We start from the raw sequence: 22,423 nt of genomic DNA on the forward strand, positions 1-22,423 counted from the left end.
TCAAGCTTGCAAAAGCTTTCAAGTTAACCCGAGCATGATTAAGGATCAAATTGCAAACCTTTCAAAGTATGAGCATCGTATCGATACCTAGGTCAGGTACCGATACTGTCATTGGCTTCGATATTTCAAAAAATCAAGTTAAAATTCACCAATACCAATACTAGGAATAAGGTATAAATACCCTCGTTAAGTTGTATTGATACCGAATTAAGTATCGATACTGTTTAAGCATTCTGCCATTTTCAAAATTTTGGTCACAAGTCAAAATTTGACATGCTTGTAATCATTGTTATTATAGACTTTTATATAGATCACTATATAGTGAAAGTTTATATTAAAATCCTTTAAGGGTATAGAAATTCCTAAAAAATATTCAATATGCTTGCACAAATATTTATATGAATTGAAATGGTTTGAACATATATGTTAAATTCGACTCAATGAACAATAATTGGAGGAAGATTATAAAATGATTCAAAATACCCATATGTATTTTTATAGAATGAGCATGATCAAAGTTTTCTATGATTATTATTGACTTTGAAAAGAATGGTGATATAAATGCTTAGTAAATATGTTCAAGTGATCATTTGAAAAGCTAGCATTCAAAATTGAATATGTAGAATTGGAGATATCATATGTTGCTGTCATGAAGGGGAGTAAATACGGCGTTGTACTCTTTTTCTCTTAATCGAGGTTTTGTCCCACTGGATTTTCATGGTAAGGTAGCATGTTATGTGTATTATGATAAGTGTACTCTTTTTCTTTTACTGAATTTTTTTTCAAGGGGGAGTGTTATAAATATTTTATTATTAAGCGAATATCTATCAAGATCAAGATAAGTTTGTCTGTATATTAGAACTCTAATAGTTATTTGAAGTAGAATTTTATTTCATTTATATACTTCTTATATCTATAATATAGACTTTGAAAAGTATTGATGAATAAGTTTTATAAGTTCTTTTGCTCCATTTTTATTCTTTTACTTTCTTTGTTATTTATTTAAATTAAACTTTATCTATCAATTAAACCATATAACGTGATTCAAAAAATATATGAAAAATAAGTATCTACGTGTCTTTAAATTGTATTTAATTAATAATTCACATATGAATTTATATATTTTAATTGTCCATTATATATCTATTCTATTGTAAAATTTTCATTTGATTTCAAAACACAAACTCGATATAATTTTTACTATATAAAAAATCACCCATTATTCATTTTTTTAACATTAATCTCATTATAGATTTTTATTACATCTGTTTTTTTTTATAGAATGCCTAAAACTATTCATAACTTCTCCTCGAATCCTTAAATAGGAGGATAATACGCTTCAGAGCACTCGAACCCGCATCCTCCTTCAATAACAATAATACTAATACCAATCGAGTTAAGACTCAATCGATTGTTCATCTAATTTTTTTGACCTATACTAATAAACAACTATATTTAAAAATAACCATATACTAAAAAACACTCTTTATTTTTAAAATTTTAATTTTTTTCTTTCAAAGTATTTATCGATAACAAATATTATATTAAAATTGTTTTTCAGATGTAATGTATTCTACACCTCCAAAACCCAATATCTAACTCTCTTTTTTTTTTTTTTTGAATTTTACGTATATACGCAGAAAAATTATTTTGTTTCTAGAACATGTGAAATGTCTATTCATGCATCTTTTAGAATGCTATTATCAAGACACCCCTTCACACACATTTCACTTAACCCAAACTAGATTTTGTCAAAAAATTCTCAATGATTTTATCTTGGTGTTTGTAGCTTGTACACTGCATCAAGTATAACTTTTGTATTGCTAATTTCTATTATTTTCTTTTAAAAAAGTACAATAAAGAGTATTCATACCCAAAAAAAAAAAAAATTCTATATATATAATTCACATCTTAAACTTTTCATGCTAATTTGATAAAAATGTAGTAGAGATTTTTGTAATAAAAATTAGATGGTATTTTATCATTTTTACTAAAAAATAGGTGAAAAAAAAAAAGACAATCACTCTGTTATGGTAACCCACATGTCATTGTCTGATTATTCTGTCAAGCACGCCACCTTTTAGCAGTACAAACAAATAAAAACGACTAATTTACTCTTTAATCTAATGTATAATTACTAATTCTTTTTAGTTTTTAATAATAGACACAAAATGTGATTTTACTTCTTATGGAGGGAACTCTATCATATACAGTGATTGTCTGGTGTGTATATATATTTGCCAAATTAAGTTCCTCCACCAAATGGTTAAAATGGTATAGCATTGGGCCTTGGGATAAAGTTATGATAATGAAAAGGAACAAGACAAGTAGCTGTTGTCAGAATATGGCAAAGTGGACAAGTTGAGGAATACAACAATCACTTAAACAAAAAAGTACAAGTTGATGTTAAAGTTTTATTTATTCATGTGATGTCAACCTTTCTGTATTACTGGGGCTAACAAGCTTACCATTAAATTTAATTTGGGTTTCCATTTATGAATAATTCTACTTCAAAAAGCAACTGATTTTTGCCTTAGCGGAGTCCAATTAGGGTTTTGAATTCAAGCCCACCCACTTCAACATTCCTTCTAATGAATCAGCCAGTGACAATTCCAGCCCATAAAACAGCTTGTTCTGCCCTATTTTTCGAGAGGCAATGCCTAGCCAAAGTTGATTGACCGTTAAACCCTAACCACCATGTTGACGTAATGTACCATGTGTTAACGTAATGGTTTTTATATTTTATTTTTTATTAACATCACATGTAATATAAAATAGTATCGTATCAGTAAATTTGTACGTGTAGGATTCTATGTCAAAAACGGTTTATTCTTTAATTATTAATGGCCACATTAGCAATGTCGTTAAATTTAATAGTCAAAGGATTTAATTGATCGGTTTTTTGGATTGAAAAACTTAATTAGATGTAAAAAAAATTAGGAAGGGTTTGGTTGGTTTTCCCAAAATAGTTCATAGCTTACAATACCATTAAACAAAAAAAAAAAACCATACTATATTGTATTTATTAGTTTTATTTCGTGCACAAGGGTTTAGTTATACTTATATATATCACTTAAAATGTATTACATTAAAATCTTAATAGTTTTGATATTTAATTTAATATTAAAACAAGTTTTATAGGGTGAAGAATAAAATAAAATGAAAGTGTTTGTAAAGTGAATAATGTGAAATTATTCAAATTTCTTTAAATTACTGAATATACTTGATATTAATTTTATTCAATTTCTTTTAATTTTTATTTCTAAATTCTCGAATATATGAAATTATATTTGATGTTACTTGAATATGTTTGAGAAAAGAACAATGCCAACAAATTATAATATTCTTTTTGTGACCTAACATTATTTTAGAGTATATCGCCCAACTTTGATCTCTTAACTTCAATTTAAGTATTTGTCGTATTAATTTATGTTTTGATGTATTTGATTAATGAATTAAATAATGATGCCTCACTTAAAATAATATTTTAAAATTTTAAATATCATATGATTATTTAAATTACTAACAACATATAAAATTATACCACTAACATATCAAATATCAATCATATATATTCTACATCATGTTCCATCCATTTTAAAAGCATGGCACATCCATTGTAGGAGATAAAGATATAGATAAATTAGTTTATTTTTCAATAAATTATCATTAGCCACTAAATTATAGGTAAAGTTTTGTTTTGATCACTTAAGTAAAAAGTTACAATTTGGTCGTTAAACTATTCTGAAGTTATCATTTAAGTAATGGGGCTATTAAAATCAATCTTATATGGCTTTCTTTGTTCACATTGCATGCACCAATCGAAATTTATCTTTCCATTTCTTTTGTACAGTTCAATGTTTTTTTTTTCATGAAACAGCTTTAGATGTCACAAATCTACAAACCAAAATTCAAATAGTTTTTTGTTCTGATTTCTAACACTGACCATCAAATCAACTGAGATCTAAGGTATGTTCTTCTACTCGCTGATGGGTACTGATCTATTGTACCAATCATTGAATTGTCGCTTAAAGCTCACTAGCGAAACTTTTAAAAAAAAAAACTTAATAGCTTAGTAACTTAAATAAAAACTTTTGAATAGTTCAGTAACTTAAATGAAAACTAGTGACCAAATTATAATATTTTTAGTTAAGTAACCAAAACGAAAATTTACCCGTAATTTAGTGGTTAATGGTGTAGTTTATTATTTTATTTTATTTTGTAAAAGCTCATTTTGTTTTTATTTTATATTGAAAAAATTGAAAGATAGTAGTAACACCAAAAAGAAAGAAGTATCTTATCATTTGTAGATTTATAAAGAGAAGAGCCAAAATTTATATATTTAGTGGGTGACATCAAACTAAGGGATTTTATGTGTAAATGGACCTCCTAACTATATATCTCTCATTTAACTAATAATTTGGTAAACCAAATCTTTAAGAAAAGTAGGTTCCATTGTTAGCCTATCAGTGAAATTAATTCTAGTGATATTGGAACAGATAGAAAAATATTTAATATCTTCCATAAATTATTGCGTAAAAATATTATGAATTTTTTAAGAATTAGATTATATTTTGTTTTATTTAAAATTAGATAAATTAATCCTTATACATTATATCAAAGAGTAAATTGGTATTTTTGTGAAAAATTTTATTCATTTATACTGTTGAAATATGGTCCATGTACATCAACATTGTAACGACCTGAATTTCTATGACGTCAGAAAATTTGATTTTTAGATCGAATTCATTCAATCAAGTTAATCGAAAATTAGAATTGAATGGCTATGTATCAAGTGCGGAAGTATAGAGTCGAATTAATAAATGAAATGAAATTAGATTGATTGTTAATAATAGTACAATGACTAAATTGTAGAGTGAAAAGAATAGGATAATTTTATTTTAATTTCACTAAGGACCTTAGGATAAATATACCATTTAAAATGCCTATTAATGTTGAACAAAATAGCATCAACCCATTCCCACTATCTATTACCATCAAAGTGTGGTTAATTATAAAATTAATAAGTTAATTAAGTAAATTAAACTAAACATTTTGCTAATTATATATATATATATATATATATATAATAGTTAGTGGGAGAAAAGAGAAATGTTTATCATCTCTTCTCCTTTAGTCGGCTAAGACAAACTAAACAAGGAGAAAGAAAATTTCCTAAAGGTAATCACCATTACCGTAGCTTGCTCAAGGAAATTTAATAAGTTTTCTTTGTGATTTTGGTTGAATTTTTAATAAGCAATGATAGATATGAATAGCCCAATTATTAGATTTGTAAGTTTTTATTTGGTTTACCATTGCAAAAATCTTAAAGAAAAAGTTAAAATTCATGTACGAGCTGTGAGATAAGTTAATTTATAAAATTAGATGATAAAAATGTTTAAATTGATTGTAACACTCTGTATCTGACCCGATCGACTGGTTTGATTACAAAATATCACGTCATCTCCGAAACAAACTATAAACAAATTACAACTAAATTGTAAGACTAACATAATTAAAACAACCAAATAATTTTTCTTCTTTCTTTGATAAGTAAGGAAATAATTCAACAGCCTTAAGGTCTAATATTTCTTACATGGAAGTCCCTCATTTTATCTTCTAAAAGAAGTTGCTTAACATAAAAAATAGGGAAATCAATAATTTCTAAATCATATTTGTTCCTAAAACAAGATTTAGCAATGCAATCAGCCACTTTATTCACTTCACGGAAGACATATTGAAATTTGACGTGCCACTTTTTTTAAAAAAAAAAGAGAAGAAGAACATTCATGGTAGAAGTCCTAGAATAAGTGATCTATAAATAAATAGTAATATAAGAAATTGTGATTGTTTTTAGAGAAAACCGTCAGACATGAAAACACAGAGGATTATTAGTAGGAGTATGTGGTTAAGTTAAAAATCGGTATCGAGTTCAGAGATTAAATTGAATAAGTTAAAAAGTATAGAGACTAAAGTGCAATTATCCTATTTTATTTTGATGAAAAGGATTTAATAGTAATTTTCCATTACTTAAAAATCAATAGTTTCATGATGACTTTTAAATGATTTTTTATTAAGTAATAATATTTTATTAATTAATATTATAATATATATATATATATATAAAAGAGAAAATTGGGAGAAAGATAACATCTTTATCATCTTCTTTCTTTTCACATCAAACAAAGGGTGAAAAGAAAAAATTCTTCCATCATTTTCCTTCAAATTCAAGTTTAAGGTATGGTTTTCTTCAAAATTCTTTTATAGATTTTGAATCTTTGAAGCTTGTTTTACATATATATACCAATAGTTTTTGATTGATCAAGTATTTTGAAAGTTACTATTAAAGGACATTGATGGAAGCTTAGAAAATTTAAGTGAAGTAGATATATTTTTGGATAGGAAATTATTAGAAGATGAGTTCTAACTTGTTAGAAGTGTGAAAAAGATACAAAAATAGATGAAAAGTTTATTTGGTATATTTGGCCATGTTAAAGGTGAAGTAGAGAATATTGACCACTTTGTGTAATATTTGTACTAAATAATAGCTTGTGAAGCACTGAGTACTCTGGTGAAGACGGAATTGAAAACAAATAATCGAGTTAAAAGATATGCGAATTTCATACTAGAAAACTTAAGTTGCCAACGTGAGTAATCATGCATATTTAAGCTTGTTTTTATTAGTTTTAGTTTTAGAATGAATAAATAATGTTGTTTCGTATTGAATTGCTCCTATTGTAGCTAAAAACGAAGCGAACATCTTGAAGGAGAAAGGCAAAGAAAAGGAATAAAGTAATTAAAAATTTAGTTTGTACTAATATCTTATTTTCATTACATAAAGCTTTAGAATATTTAATTTAATATGACTAGTTATATTTATTTTATTTTATTTTATTTTTATGAGTTTTGGATGAGTTTAAATGATTTAGTTAATATTTATAAAATTATGTTTCGAGATTAATACTATATTTTTCATAAGATTAAATTAGCAAATTCATGGTTATGATTTGGATTTGAGTATTATGATTTTAGATGATTAAGTAGGAAAATATTTAATATGTTTCAAATTGGAAGCCTATTTTACATTAGGAGATATGTGATTTGAACATGAAATGGAATTGAAATGAGACTTATATGAAAATGGAATTGAAATGGATCATGAAATTTGGTTTTTACCCCGTTTCACTAAGTTAGACTAAATCAAATATAGTTAGCATGCCATAGAGTCTTTATGCCAGAGAATTTAGATCTCTCCAATTCCCAGAGGGTCAAGGGAGAAAAGGCCAAGTCGGTCAGTTGTTATTATTGTTAGCCCCAATTCCCAGAGGTCGTGGACTACTCTGATAGCCATTGTTGCCGAACAACTCAGGGTGGTGAATTCGTGTATCTGGTTATGAGTCTAAACTTTAGTATGGGGTCTAAATTGAAAGAAAGCAAAAACAAAACTTGAATTTATTTGAATTTCCATATTGTGCAAATTAAATTAATTCCGCTATCTTGAATTTAATTAAAAAGATTGTTTTCTTTATTTGATTTGTCAATATCAAAATATTAAAGTTTATTAATATTAGAATTTTCTTTTATTGTGATGTTATTAATGATATTTATAATCATGTTTTAGTTTATTTCTATTAATTAATTTGTGTCCAATACTTATGTAATGATTTATATGATATTAGCACCACCGAGCATAAAAATTACTCAGCGTACGGTTTGTCTATTTTTTCGTACGCAGGTAGTTAAATTTGTTAGATCGTTCCAGGAGCATCTGAAGAACCGAAGTTTAGCTCAAATAATGTTGGTGAAGAGTTTACTTTATAGTTGATGTAAATGGCATGTACCTAGGCTTATAAATATATAATATTTTGTCGTAAACTGAATTTAAATATTTTTATTATGTTTTCTTAGCTAGTCTTTTATAACTAATGTTTCGATAAAATAGTAAAGCATAGAAATCTAGTTTATTGATATATTTTGAGAAATCATAGTGTTGGGAATTGATTTGGGAGATAATTTGAATGTGGATATTTTGTGAAAATCTAAATTTTGCAGGGGTTTTATGTAAAATAGGCAGAAATGCTGCCGAAATTTTTATAAAATAATTTTACCACTACGTTTTCTTTTCAAAAAAAAAGGGAAAAATGAGTTGCTTCAGCAACGAAATGTGACATTTTATATTCAGATCCAACAACTGAGTCGGGTGTAAGGTGTCACATTTTAGTGGTATCAGAGGTATCTGAATTTGATACCGGATGTGTAAAAATGTGATGTAATATGTATAGTGAAGTCCAGTGTACATGCCATTATTAAATATTGAGTTTGAGCTGAAATCAGATGCTAAAATTTTTTTGTTTAAAATTTTGTATAGTAACATGTCTGAAGAATCGAGAGATAGTATGGAACGAGAAGTAGAAGATGAAAATAGACCCAATGCACCTAGTGAAGAGGGAACTAGTGTTCATCAGTCCCCGAGAACTTTTGGACAAAGATAGTCGGCTCAAGGTCATGATCTATTATTGCGTATTGTTGCTGATTTGTTACAGAGGGTTGCTGGTATTGCACCTCAACCTACACCTCCCATTAGACAGAAAGGTTCTTTGATTAAAGAAGTAAGAAAACACAAGGCCACTGAGTTTAAAGGTGTGAGAGGTGTCTATCCTTCTATTGTTGAAGACTGGTTAGAATTAGTTGAAAGGATATTCGAACAATTAGAATGCACCCCAGCTGAGTGTTTGAAGTGAGCTGTGTCTCTATTGCAATGAGACGTCTTTCATTGGTGGAAAATAGTGGTTCGTTCTCATCCTGCAAATCGGATTAATTGGGAGTTGTTTTAGACCGAGTTTAACAAGAGGTATGTTGGAGGATTGTATCTAGAAGAAAAGAAGAAAGAGTTTATTGAGCTAAAATAGGGAAAGATGAACCTTATCGATTATGAACGAAATTTCTTCTCCTGTCCAAGTATGCTCCAGAATTGGTTCTTACTGAGGAAGCTACTTGCAAACGCTTCCGCCAGGGATTGAGAGATAAGATTAAAGTCCAACTGGCTTCTCACAGGATTACAGAGATTGCTGATATGGTAGAAAGAGACAAAATGGTAGAGCAAGCAATGGGGTTAGATAAAGAGAAAGTGGATGATAAAGCTCAAGGAAAAAGGCTGATTGGTTCTAGCTCACAACCACCTTCTGAACGAGCTAGTGATTTCAGAAGTCAAGGGAGATCCATTACACTTCAGATTGGTGTTGAGGGCAAAAACCGATCTAGACAGTCATCTACGCTAATAGCCAGAACAGATTGTCCTAGTCGTACTATTTGGACACCATACTGTGATTATTGTGGGAAGTGTCATAAAGGAGAGTGCTGGCGTAAAACCGGAGCATGTATTAGATATGGTTCGATGGAGCATTATGTTCGAGATTGTTCGAAGTCAGTTGATGTTACTTCTGTGTCATCTCAGAGATTAACTTCTACACCTCGAGGTCGTGGTAGTACCCGAGGTGGTGTTGGTGGCAGAGGCAGTTAAGGGAGAGTCACTAATTCATCTACGAGTCGTGCAGAGACTACCATTCTTGCCAGAGTCTATACTGTTAGGACTAGAGGGGAAGGTGATGCCACCAATGTAGTTTCTGGTATTTTTTTCTCTAGTTTTTGTATCTATTAATGCATTGATAGATCCGGGTCCTACACATTCATACATGAGAACTGGGTTGATTAATATAAAAAAAAACTAATAGTTGAGATATCTGAGGTTAGAATTAATGTTTCAAATCCGATGGGACATTCAGTGAAAGTAAATCAAGTATGTAGGCAGTGCCCTATTGAGATTCAAGGTAAAATATTTTTGGCCGATTTACTGTTGATGCTATTTGATGAATTTGATGTGATTTTGGGAATGGATTGGCTATCAGAACATGGTTTAATAATTGATTGCTGGAAGAAAAAGTTTAAGATACAGGATTCAAATGGTGAAGAGATAGAAGTGAAAGGTATGAAACCAGTTGGTCTTGCCAGAATAATCTCAGCAATAAAGGCAAATAAATTGATTAACTAGGGTTGTGAAATGTTTCTTACTTATGTTATAAATTTGACTACGAAAAGTCTAAAATTAAAGGAAATTCGTACGGTGTGTGAATTTTCAAATATGTTTCCGGAAGAATTACTAGGAATTCCGCCTGATCGAAAGGTGGAGTTTGCAATTGAAGTTTATCTAGGAACTACTCCAGTATCTATTGCCCCTTATCACATGTTGTTAAAAAAGTTGAAAGAATTGAAAGTACAATTGCAAGATTTATTAGATCGAGGCTTTATACGACCCAGCGTATCACCTTGGGGCGCACCAGTGTTGTTTGTAAAGAAGAAACATGGTTCATTGCGGTTGTGTATCGACTATCGACAGTTAAATAATGTGACAATAAAGAATAAATATCATTTGCCTCGTATTGATGATTTATTTGATCAATTGAAAGGTGTAACAGTATTCTCTAAAATTTATCTGAGATCTGGTTATTACCAATTGAAAATGAAAGAAAGTAATATACCAAAGACTACTTTTCGAACCAGATATGGACATTATGAATTTCTGGTGATGCCTTTTGGGTTGACTAATGCTCCTGTTGCATTCATGGATCTCATGAGTTGTATTTTTCAACCATATTTAGATCGGTTTGTAGTAGTATTTATTGACAATAGTTTAATTTATTCAAAGACTGATGAGGAGCATAATCAACATTTAAGGATTGTGCTGTAGAAATTACAAGAAAAGCAGCTTTATGGGAAACTTAGCAAATGTGAGTTTTGGTTATCTGAAGTAGTGTTTCTTGGGCATATAGTCTCGGCCAAAGGTATCCATATAGATCCAAAGAAAGTTAAAGCCATTTTGGAATGGAAACAACCCAAAAATGTTTCTGAGATCCGCAGCTTTTTGGGATTAGCGAGATATTATCGGATATTCGTTGAAGGATTTTCAAAGATAGCTTCCCCCTGACTCGACTACTCTAGAAGAATGTACCATTCAAATGGGATGAGCAGTGTTAGGAAAGTTTTGATACGTTTAAGAAATTGTTGATAAAGGCTCTAGTGTTAACACTTCCAGAATTGGGAAAGGAGTTTGTGGTATATAGTGATGCTTCACTTAGCGGTCTTGGTTGCATTTTGATGTAAGATAGAAAAGTGATTGCGTATGCTTCACGACAACTAAGACCATATTAACGCACCTGGTGCATGATTTAGAACTGGCAACAGTGATTTTTGCATTAAAAATCTGGAGACACTATTTATATGGTGAAAAGTGTTACATCTACACAGATCACAAAAGCGTGAAATATCTTCTCACTCAGAAAGAATTGAACTTGAGACAACGTCATTGGATAGAGTTGTTAAAAGATTACGATTGTGTGATTGATTATCATCCAGGTAAAGTAAATGTTGTTGCTGATGCTTTGAGCTGAAAATCTCTTGCTGATTTAAGATCAGTGTTTGCACAGTTGAGTGTTTGTGAAGGTGGTGCATTATTAGCTGAATTAAAAGTGAAGCCGTAGTTAATTGAGCATATTAGAGAGGCTCAGCAAAATGATGATAAGGTGATTGAAAAACGAAGATTAATTTAGCACAATAGCTTGGGAGACTTTGATATTGGAGATAATGGTTGTGTAAATTTCATGGAAGAATTTATGTGCCAAACAAGGTTAAATTGAAGAATGAGATACTTCAAGAGGCACATAATAGTCCTTATGTTATGCATCCAGGAAGTATCAAGATGTATTGAGATTTGCGAGAATTGTATTGGTGGCCAGGTATGAAGAGAGAGATTACAGAATAAATTTTTTTTTAAATAATTGGAAGAACCATTATACATGGACTAACATTAATACATCATTATTGATATAAGATAAAGGAATATTGAAAGACTTGAAATTAATTATAATTAATTTTATTTAAATTGTAATTGTAATTTTTTTGTTTCTCTTTTGAGTTTTATATTTTGAATTTTAGGTTTCGAAAGTGATGTTTTTGTATTTATTTATGAAAAAGGGTTTTTAGGACCAGTCGTTTGCATGAGGGGAAATGCCTTGTACTCATTTGTTACACATGAAATTGTGGCTGCTATTTAGTCACAGAGGAGAGGGATAATGCTATATGATTTGGATTCCACTCATGGATGCAATCCATTTTAAATTGATGATTTTTATTATCCTTTTAAGCAAGGGGGTTGGAAAGGATCCCGCTTCTTAAAATGATTTCTTTTTATTTAAATCCTTTAATATTTTTAAAATTTTAAATTAATAAAGGTAAAATTATATTTTAGTTCCTCTAAAATGATAAATATTTGATTTAATCATTTAAAAGTTATAAAAATATAGGTTAATCGAATGGTGAAATTACATTTTACTATCGTAAAATTAAAATTTAATTTCGGTCTCCTAAAAATTTTTTGGCTTCACTCCTTCTTTTAAGCATTGCCTCCAATTTCCTAAATTTGTTTATTTCTAAAATTATAATTACATTATATGATTTGAATATAAGTGATGTATATTAATATGACGTAATTATTTCATATAACCTTTTATCTTTATGTACCTGGAATTTTATATTGGAATATCATAATTAAATTATAAATCTTGAGAGCCAAAATATAAAAGAATATTATTAACTTACAATTTTACAAGTTTTGAAGAACAAGTTTATCACCTTTTAGGCCAAAGCTCCTACTATAATTGTTTTTTAATTATTTTCTCAAAATTAACAATTTAATTTTTTAGCTTTAGTCAAATAAAAATTACACTTTATGCCCTTTAAATTTTTAATTATTCAATTAAAACCATCTTAATATAGAAATTTAGCTTTAGCCCTTAAATTTTTAATTTTTATCTTGGTACTCAACATAAAATTCATAGCTTTGTCCCTTTGTCTATCTTTGGTGTCTTTCTTATTTAGGTGATATTTATTTTTGGCATAATGACATTTTTGGCCCTCCAACTTAAAAAAAAAAAAATTTTAGTCTTCCATTTAAATTATCGCCTCTTTTAGCTCTTGAATTTCCTTTTTTGGTTAAATCACCCCAAAATGAATAGAAAAGTTAACAGTTTGTTACATTTGCTGATGTGGCATCCACATGGATTGCCACGTATATGACACGTCAACATTTAATTAATTTTTAAAATAAAAAACTAAACATAAAATAAAACCGAAAAAAAGAGAGTGAATAATTGTTTCTATAAAATCTTCGAAAACCTCAAAAATAAGATTTTTACAGTATTCATTTTAAATTATGCCACATAAGATCTGATATCTCATTTAACCGTTAAACTAACGATTTTAACAATAATAAGATATTATTGATATAATATTGATAATTTGAAGATATTTAATGCAATTGAAGAATGAATTTAAAATGAATGTGATAGTTGAAGATATTTAATGCAATTTACATGTGACACCGACAATGTAAGAGGATGGGGGCAATATAAAATTTCAAACCTAAGGAAGTTGTGGTAGGGATGCACCCTCCATTTTCTTTCAAATGATTTTTTAGATACCATTTACCTGCATGATGTCTACTGATGGAGACCACCAAACCCTCCTTTCAAATCATTAGTGAATGTCAAAAATCAGTCTAACGACTTTTCTTTTTAAACAATATTTATTATAGATTTTTAAAATAAAATAATCCATCTTAAAATCAACCTATATATAATAATAACACATATGAAACCGATTCAAGCTTAAATACTTGTTAACACGAGATACAATAATAAGCGATTTTTATATTTCTATTTTTCTAATTAATATTTGTATTATCTTTAGAAATTTAGTGATTTCAATATTAATTAATATGTTAATTTCTCTTAAAATGAGATATTAATCTGCATATCATTTCCGAAAATTCAGGTATTTAAGTTCCTCAACCGATTAATAATTATCACACAGTAGAAACTAATAGAAGAAAATTACTTGCCTTCCAATTTGGATTAGAAAATAAAAGATCGTAGTTGTTGCCTTCTATCTTTTAAATTTTAATTTATTAGTAAAAATAAATATTCTATTTTTGGCATCATTTTGTCGAATAATTATTGAGAACAAATATAACACATTTTTTCTTCTAAATTTTGAATATATAAAACATTTATATCTTCAAAATTTAGACATGAAATAGCATAATTCTGCGAATGGAATTTTCAAATTTTTTAATTTTATATATAAATTATCATGTATTTTAGATTTGGTGTTCTCATTGTATAACATTCGTCCCATTGACCAAATAATAATAATCAAAGATTCAATTGGAGCATTTTCAACTTGATGCTCATCAAAGTGCGGAGTTGTAGAAAACTTCTACAGTTGTCGAGTTGTATCAAGTGCTAGCTAAGACTAATAAGTCAAGTATTTATTCTCTTCTTGATAGAATTATTCGTCTTGTGCTAACTCTCAAAGTACGGAGTTGTAGAAAACTTCTACAGTTGTCGAGTTGTATCAAGTGCTAGCTAAGACTAATAAGTCAAGTATTTATTCTCTTCTTGATAGAATTATTCGTCTTGTGCTAACTCTTCCCGTGTCTACTGTAACAACTGAACGAACATTTTCAGTCATGAAAATTGTGAAGGCAAGGCTTCACAACAGAATGGAGGATGATTTTCTTTCAGCTTACTTGGTGGCATTCATCAAAAAAGAGATAGCTCGAGAATTTTCAACAGATTCTATCATTGATGAGTTCAATCTTATGAAAAAGCGGAAGGTGCAATTTAGGATACCTAGTATTGAGAAATAATATTAAGATTTAAGAGCAATTTTTTTAATTTAATTTTTGGAATTATAATGATATTTATGCAAATTTTAGTATAATATTAGTTATTCTTTTTTGCATATTGGGAAAAAATATTTGATTTTATATAGTGTGATTTTTTTACAGTTAAATCATTCATGCTTTTAAAAAATATTAAATTAATTTATTTGATAATAAAAAAAGGTATCCAAGAATAATTGATACTTTTTTATGTTAAAAAATAGTTCAAATTTAGAAGTTTCCGTCCCTTTAGAGTAAAATCCTGGATCCATCCTCAATTTAATGAATTTAGGCTCCGTTTGTTTCAATGTAAAAGCTTTTACAGAAAATATTTTCAGCTTTTTTTTTATGTTTGTTTCATGTAAAATGTTTTTACGCCTTCATTTCCGTAAAAAGTCTTACCAATTTTTTTTTTCTGTATGACATTTTCTAGACTGATAAGACTCTGTTCGCTGTAACACATTCATACTCGACCTAAACATCAGCTTAAAGCACCGAGATGTTACATTCTATGCTACATCTTCACTCATCAAATATTTTTTTATAAATTTTCATAACTTTTCAATTTAGCTATTTTTTGTCATAAAAGTTCAATATTCGGTAATTAATTATATTAAATCAATTTTCTTTCTTATTACACTTTAATCACATAATTTATCTCAATACCTTGTTTCACATATGAAACTTCTATGTATTTCACTTCTATTATTTCATCCACATATTTTTCAACTTTAACAAATTAGTCCTTGTCATCATAAAATTCCATATTTTCCACAATTTCACTTTTACAATACTTTATGCATATTTCATCATCTCATAACACATTCATTAAAGTTTATCATAATTTCTTATTCACATATTAGATTGGTTCGCACTTAAACTTTTGTACAATTTTCAATTTAGTCCCTATTGCCATGTAATTTATTTTTCACCATATAAGCACTTTAATCAAATAATTCATTATAATATCTTATTTCACATGAAGATTTTTCATGCATATCACTTCTCTTGTTTCAATTATAAATTTCAAAATTTTACAATTTAATCCTTAACATCACTTTGTAATCAATTCACTACTTCATTTAAACTCTTTATCATAAATTTAAAATGTATGTTTGTTTCATTGAAAACAACTTTTATGAAATATTTTAGGAAATCAATCAAACAACATAAAATATTTTACATAGATTCATCTAAACACCAAAAATATTAAATTTTCCGAAAATTATTTTTCAAAAGCCTGAGTTTGAGAAATTTTCTAAGAAATAGTAATGAGAACAGATTCATTCTTCCTGCTGAATAAGGTTAGAAGGTGTTCTTTATATAATAGTGTTTAACTACTTTCTTAGCAGCTAACTACTTTCTACAGTTTGGTTGAAGCCAAATTTTAAATAAAATAATTTTATTTATTTTTGTTTACGAATATATAAATATTAATATAAAATTATATATTTATTAAGTAAAGGCTTAATTGATTATTTATTAAAAATTAATTGATTTTTAATTATTTTATGAATTTTTTTGGAAAAGTAAAACCATTGGCAAAAACAAATTTCTTTTTATTTTGGTTTTCTAACAAAAAAGAAAAGAAAAAGAGAACTGTCCTACCAAAAGTTAGAATGTAAACACAGAAAAGAAAAGGAATATCATGTGATGTTGGAATTTAATTATCTTTGGCATCCCATAGTTAAGTGTAGTTACCTCAAATCAATATTTGTAAGTCGGTGGAGGTTTTGTTTTCCTGTTTTAAACTAAAATTTAAAATTAGTTTAATAAAACCATGATATGCTTATTTTATTTGAATTAATGATTATAACTCAATTTCAATGGACGGTGATAAATGTCGAAGGGAGACTGATTGGAAAATGCTAAAAGAATCTATTTTTGCTTCGCTCCTTATACTTTTTAGAATTTTAAAAATTTGATTCTTCTATTTTTTATTCTAACAATTTAGTCTTTTTTTTATTTAAAATTAACATCCAACTAATAACGTTATTTATAGAGTGGTATTAGTTGTAACAGCCCGTTTTCAGTGAAATCGAAAAAGTAGTTTCGAGACCATAAATCCGAGTCTGAAAATAAAATTATTTTAATATTATTATATGGTTTTAATTATGTTAGAAATATCGTACGAAAATTTTGTTAAAAAATTTTACCGATTACATGTTTAATTGATAAAAGACTAAATTGCATAAAATGCAAAAGTTGAGTTCTAGTAGCTATAAGTATCAAATAACTATGGAATTCAAAATTGGAGGTCCTTATATGGCAAATAGACCATTAAGAGGAGTTAGTAGATAAGTTTGATGATTCATCCATGAAAAATTAGATAAAGAAAAAGATGAAATTGGAAAGTGAAATGATAAAAGATGATAACTAATTAAATAATGAAAATATCATATTTTTCATCATCTTTCCCAAATTATTTTCATGGAAACCCTGTATAAGAGAAGAGAACTCAAGCAAGCTTACTTGGCTTAATTGGGTAAGTAATCTTGTCCCACTTTTAGTAATTTTTACGTTTCCGAGATCGTAAAAGCTTAATTTAGCTATTTCGGGGATTAATTTGCAAAGTTATCAAAGTACTAGGGTTTTTCCATGGATGAGTATGCATGAATTATGAAGTTTTATGGTAGAAAATGAAAGGTTATTGATAGATAAACAACTTTTGTTAAGGAAATTTGGATGAAGTCATGATTTAGGGACTAAATTGAAAAGTTGTAAAATTCATGGAAAAATTCTGATTTTTATGAAATACATGGGCTGCTATTGTTATATGTAAAAATCGGTTAGGCTTGGAATAAGGATAAAAATTACATGAATTTCATTTTCTGAGCCTAGGGATGAAATTGTCATTAATTAAAAGTATGAGGACAAAATGGTAATTTTGCCTATGATGTGAATTGAATTGTATTAAATTGAGGTAAATTTATTCGTATAGATTCAAATAGACTAAATACGGAACTAGATCAAGGTAAAGAAAAAGTAATGGATTAGTAGCATACAAGTTCACGAATATTGTCGAGGTAAGTTCGTGTAACTTAATTGTGTAATTTTAGGCTTGAATTGAATGATTTGTATGTGAATTATGTAATGATTAAGTATATGAAATTTGATCGCATCTCCGAAAAATACCCGATAAATATTAAGTTCGGTTTGAATGAATAGAATTCGATTGGATACAAAGTTCCCGATTAGTTATGATCCTGCATATGTTGCAGATATACCGTAGCTCAAAAGAGCGTCCCGTTATAAGCCCTCTCGAGCTTCCCGTTAGATGGTTCTTGCGAGCTTTCTATTAATAGCTCTTCGGAGCATCCCGATTGGTTGTGATTTTGCATGTGTTGTAGACACGCCACAACTCTTATGAGCTTATTGATTAAAGGCCCTTTGTGATTCTGTATATGGCTCTTTGCGAGCTTCCCGATTAAAGGCTTTTTGTGAGCTTCCTGTTATTGCTCACTTGAACTTCCTGTTATATGGCTATCCAGTGCTTCCTGATTAATTGCTCTTCGGAGTTACCCGTTAACTACTCTTCGGAGCTACCCATTAATTGCTATCCGGAGCTACCCAATATAGGCTCTTTGTGAGCATCTCGTTATATTGCTCGGATAAGTTTCCCATTACGTGGCTCACATGAGCTTCCCGTTATATGGCTTGAGAGAGAGCTTTCTGTTTATGTACTCGTAAAAGCATTTTCGAATATGAATTGGTGGATTTACAGTAGTGTACACTTCATGTGTACTACCCATGTATCCATCGATATTTCAAATAATTCAGTGGGTGAAATTCTGACATGAGAACATATGAAATTAAAATGAATCATTATCTGTATAAACATGAATTACATGGAATTTGATATTTAATGAGCTCATCCTTGCTATTGGTATTTACATGAAATAAATAACTAACTTGTTTGATGAGATTATGTGCTTAGGCTTTTGGACAAGTTGTTTGGAATGTGTTTATATGCTTACTTTAAATGTAAATGTAAATGTATGGTAAGTTAATTTCCTGTTATACGAACTTACCAAGCATTAAATGCTTACTCTGTTTTATTTTCTTCTGTCTTATAGTACTTGGAAGCTCATTGGGTTGGAAGCTTGGCGGAGATCACTCACACTATCCACTGGCCTATTTTGGTACAAATATGAAACTAATTTTTTTTTTGTTATAATAGCATGTATAAGTTAACTTAACCAATGTTGTTATATAAATGTTTTGGTTATAACTAGCCATTGGTATAGCTTGTGTTTGGTATATATATTGAAATGTATATATATATAGTCTTAACATGTTTGATGTGTGAGATTGAAATGGTTAAATGATGATAATCATATGGATGAATGGATTGAGATAGCATATTTGATAAAATATGCCTATATATGAATTTGGTCGATTACGTAAGTTTGAATACATGAACATATGTGATGATATGTCATGCATAAAACTTGGTTTGGCTTGGTTTAAATGTCTTGAATTAGTTGGTGAATGTGTTTAAGTGTTGGTGTAGGTGGAATGTGAAATTGTGTGAGAAATAAGGCTTGGAAATGGCCTTATTTTGTCCATACAGGCACACACGGCTTAGCACATGGGCGTGTGTACTGGTCGTGTGTCCCTTGCATCTTAAAAATTTCAAAATAGAATGCTCAGAATTGAACACACGGCCTGGCACACGGGCGTGTGACTTGGCCATGTGACCCCTGCACCTAATTAATGAAAATTATAATTTTCACATGGCCTAGCACACAGGCGTGTAACTTGGCCATGTGATCCAAGTTAGAGAGTTACACGGGCTAGAACACGACCGTGTGCCCTACTTCAAACACCACATGGCCTAAGGCACGGATGTTTGTGTCCTGCATCTTGGATAAATTTTGAAATTTTGTGAAAAATTCTTTGAGTTCCTGATTTAGTCCCGACTTGTTTCTAATGTATGTTTTAGGCCTCGAGGGCTCATTTAAGGGACAATATGATTAATTTATGATTGATTTCGGATATATGAATGTGAAGTGATATGAAATATTTGTATTTGATCTGTAAATTTCCAGTAATGCTCTATAACTCTGTTTTGCCGACGGATATGGGTTAGGGGTGTTACATTTATTGGTATCAGAGCTACGGTTTAGCCTATTCTCGGACTAACGTAGCGTATACGAGTCTAGCTATACATGACATTATAAACCTGTGATAGTGTAGTATCTCCTGACCATTTTTAAACATGTTTTTTTTATATAGTAATGTCATCCAACCGAGCTGAATCTGAAGAAGTTGAAAGCAATACTCAAGCTTTAGTTTAAATAGCAACCTCGAGTAGTAGAAGGCTCGTATCTGAGGGCCGAGGAGGAGAGGCTAAATAAGCCTTCTTCCAAATGATGAATGAATGGTTTACAAAATTTGTAAGAACAAATCTGGCTGTACAACAACTTCCCCCTCATGCTTTTCAACCGGTTCCTAACATGCCACAAGGTACAAAACTTGTCAGAACTGGTACGCCTCCTGTTAATAAAATCCATAAATATGTGGCAGAAAATTTAGAGCAACGACTGAAGATGATCCTGAAAGGGCTAAATTTTGGTTAGAAAACACTATCAGGGTTTTTGATGAATTATCTTGCACACCGGCCGAATGTCTGAAATGTGCTGTATCTCTGTTAAAAGATTTGGCTTACCAATGGTGGAATACATTGATTTCTGTTGTACCAAAAGAAAAGGTTACATGGGAATTATATAATATTTGTGCTAAAAATGAATTTTTTATAATTGAGTGACTATCTGTGTAGTTTAACCAATTTGTACACACCAGTTCCGGTAGAAAAACATGTGCCACCGGTGCGGTACTAACTACCTTAACTGGAATTAGGGCGTACCAGTACTAATCCATTTCAGTGTACCATTTCGAATTTATCTATATTTTGGAAAATATTAAATATATATATATGTATATATATATATATATAAATATTTACAAACATCAAAAATTGTACACACCATTTCAGTGCACAATGTTTTGGTAAAAGCTTTTTTTATTTATTACCATAATTGTAAAAAGTTAAAAATTTTAATATTATTCATGCACTAGCAAGTGCATAATGTTCCTGTTGATATGATCGGAATTGGGCAGAACAGACCGATGTGACAAGTACAGGCTGAAATTTTAATTGAGGCAGAAAAATGAGTTAGTTGCATCAATTTATTATTGGAATGGTGTATATCGGCTGAGACAATCGAAATCGGTGCGAAATTGTCTACATTGAGTATGCTACCTATCACAAAATAAAATAATTATATTTAATTTTAATGATTTTTAAAATTATTCATTAACTTATTGTGTTTTAATATGGTTCATTGATGATGTACGGGCTTATTCATATATGCTGACAGTGCCCTAAATGCACATCCTAATTTAACAAAAGTTCATTAGCTGTACTATTATTTGGACTTTAATTTTTAAATCAGATAAGTGCAATGATTAAATTCTTAGAATTAAAAGTATTGAGATTAATTTTCAAAAGTTGGAAGAGTATAAGGATTCAACATAAATTAAACAAAAAATTGAGGGCAATATGATAAACCCCGATGATTATTTTCTTTCTAGAAAAGGAAAACTGAAGTCAATGCTTGAACCGCACAATAGGAGCATTTTTCACTTTGGACACATTTTATTTTATTTCAAAAAAGAATTGGTAAAGTAGGAGAATAAAATTAAAAGGTACAATGGCACTGTGATTTCTTCTAGTGCTACAACCGGTGAGGCTGAGGACGGTGGTTAGCTGGAAGATTGCTCTACTAAAAAAGTTTGAAACAAGGATCAACGGACAGAGTTGAACATGTCGATTACGAAGAATTTGACTCAAACGCCAATATTGACCTAGAAAGACAAATTAGTAGGAGGTTCATAGGTATCGAAAAGGTCGGATAAGACTCAATAGATGGAGTTGGGTCATGATTTGGAGTTTGTAGAAGGGGATACTAAGAAATCGACTATTAACAGAATCCCATCTATTGATTTCTCAGAGAGGGTCAACTAGTTGCTTATTAAGGACACGACCTTGACATTCATTGTCAAACTCTTAGGCCGAAATATTGGTGTAAAATCTTTTCCAACTCTTCCCTAACCTTTAATTCAAACTGACTTAAGGTGTTGGACCCCGATTTATCCATTTCATTTTGAATCTTCGCAAGTTTCTTCATCAAAAGCCTATTGCGGGTGCCAATATTGTCGTAGATAGATTTATTCCACCCCTTAATATTCAAAGTAAACTGTTGGATAGCCTCTGTCATATTACCCTTGAAAACCCAATTTTCCTTGACAAAATTTGAAAATTTAGGATGTTCAACCTAACCAGCCAGGAAACTGAAAGGGCGTCCCCCAAGTAAGTTGACCTTTAAATTGAGAGAAAGCAGTGATAAGTGATCAGATTTGAGCCTAAGAAGATGGGAGATTGAGCAACTAAGAAAAACTCTAATCCAAGTTTCTTTTCCGATCGCTCTATCTAGCCTCTCAAATATTCTTCCTCGATACCAAGTGAAAGGTGGTCCTTTAAAACCTAAATCCTGCAAATTATTCACATCGAGGAAGTCTCCAAAAGGAAAACATCCAATCCCATCTCTTTTAACTCCTATTTTATCTCTAAATGAAAGTAAA

The sequence above is a fragment of the Gossypium raimondii genome, chromosome 10 (genome assembly GCF_025698545.1).
Source record: "Gossypium raimondii isolate GPD5lz chromosome 10, ASM2569854v1, whole genome shotgun sequence".
NCBI lineage: Eukaryota > Viridiplantae > Streptophyta > Magnoliopsida > Malvales > Malvaceae > Gossypium > Gossypium raimondii.